This window comes from Arachis hypogaea, chromosome 15, assembly GCF_003086295.3.
Source record: "Arachis hypogaea cultivar Tifrunner chromosome 15, arahy.Tifrunner.gnm2.J5K5, whole genome shotgun sequence".
Classification (NCBI taxonomy): Eukaryota; Viridiplantae; Streptophyta; class Magnoliopsida; order Fabales; family Fabaceae; genus Arachis; species Arachis hypogaea.
This window is the reverse complement of record NC_092050.1, coordinates 68,739,307-68,741,549: the sequence shown is the minus strand read 5'-3', so window position 1 is coordinate 68,741,549 and position 2,243 is coordinate 68,739,307.

Sequence of the window (2,243 nt, the reverse complement as noted above, 5' to 3'; positions counted from 1 at the left end):
GGGGCCCACTTGGTGTGCTGGGGCTGAGACTTTAAGCAATTCACGTGCAGAGGCCATTTGTGGAGTTGAACGCCAGTTTTTGTGCCAGTTTGGGCGTTCAACTCCAGTTTTTTATCCTTTTCTGGCGCTGGACGCCAGAATTGGGCAGAGGACTGGCGTTGAACGCCAGTTTACGTCGTCTATCCTTGTGCAAAGTATGGACTATTATATATTGCTGGAAAGCCCTGGATGTCTAATTTCCAATGCAATTGGAAGCATGCCATTTCGAGTTCTGTAGCTCCAGAAAATCCAATTTGAGTGCAGGGAGGTCAGAATCCAACAGCATCAGCAGTCCTTTTTCAGCCTGAATCAGATTTTTGCTCAGCTCCTTCAATTTCAGCCAGAAAAATACCTGAAATTACAGAAAAACATACAACTCATAGTAAAGTCTAGAAATATGAATTTTTCCTAAAAACTACTGGAAATAAACTAAAAACTAACTAGAACATACTCAAAACTATATGAAATTATCCTCAAAAAGCGTATAAAATATCCGCTCATCACCAGGGTTCTTAAGCACACTCTTATTTTTGCTTTGGACCTTAACTTTAACCGCTCAGTCTCAAGTTTTCACTTGACACCTTCACGCCACAAGCACATAGTTAGGGACAGCTTGATTTAGCCGCTTAGGGCAGGATTTTATTCCTTTAGGCCCTCCTATCCACTGATGCTCAAAGCCTTGGATCATTTTTATTTATCCTTGCCTTTTGGTTTTAAGGGCTACTGGCTTTTTCTGCTTGCTTTTTCTTTTTTTTTTTTCGCCCCTTTTTTTCTGCAAGCTTTGTATTCACTGCTTTTTCTTGCTTCAAGAATCATTTTTATGATTTTTCAAATTATCAAATAACATGTCTTCTGTTCATCATTCTTTCAAGAGCCAACATATTTAACATTCATAAACAACAACATCAAAAGACATATACACTGTTCAAGTATTCATTCAGAAAACAAAAAGTATTATCACCACATCAAAATAATTAAACTAGTTTCAAGGAAGAATTCAAAACCATGTACTTCTTGTTCTTTTGTAATTAAAACATTTTTCATTCAAGAGAGGTGATGGATTCATATTCACTACTCTAAGGCATAGACACTTAAATACTAATGATCATGTAATAAGACACAAATATAGATAAACATTTAACATAAAAACGAAAAACAGAAAATTTAAGAACAAGCAATGAGTCCACCTTAGTGATGGTGGTGTTTTCTTCTTGAGGAACCAATGATGTCCTTGAGCTCTTCTATGTCTCTTCCTTGTCTTTGTTGCTCCTCCCTCATTGCTCTTTGATCTTCTCTAATTTCATGGAGGATGATAGAGTGCTCTTAATGTTCCACCCTTAGTTGTTCCATGTTGGAAGTTAATTCTCCTAGGGAGGTGTTGATTTGCTCCCAAAAATTCTGTGGAGGAAAGTGCATCCCTTGAGGCATCTCAGGGATTTCTTGGTTATAAGCTTCTTCATGCATCTCTTGAGATCCATGAATAGGCTCTCTTGTTTACTCCATCCTTTTCTTAGTGATGGGCTTGTCCTCATCAATGAGAATATCTCCTTCTATGTCAATCCCAGCCGAATTGCATAGATGGAAAATGAGGTGAGGGAAGGCCAACCTTGCCATAATGGAAGACTTGTCAGCCACCTTGTAAAGTTCTTGAGGTATAATCTCATGAACTTCCACTTCCTCCCCAATCATGATACTATGGATCATGATGGCCTGGTCTATGGTAACTTCAGACTAGTTGCTAGTGGGAATGATTGAGCGTTGAATGAACTCCAACCATCCTCTAGCTACAGGCTTAAGCTCTAATCTTCTCAGTTGAACTGGTTTGCCTTTTGAGTCAATCTTCCATTGAGCTCCTTCCACACATATGTCCATGAGGACTTGGTCCAACCTTTGATCAAAGTTGACTCTTCTTGTGTAGGGGCGTGCGTTTTCTTCCATCTTTGGCAAGTTGAACGCCAGCCTTACATTTTCCAGACTAAAATCTAAGTATTTCCCCCGAACCATGGTGAGCCAATGCTTTGGATTCGGGTTCACACTTTGATCATGGTTCCTAGTGATCCACGCGTTTGCATAGAACTCTTAAACCATTAGGATTCTAACTTGTTGAATGGGTTTGGTTAGAACTTCCCAACCTCTTCTTTGGATCTCATGTAGGATCTCCGGATACTCATTTTTCTTGAGTTTGAAAGGGACCTCGGGGATCA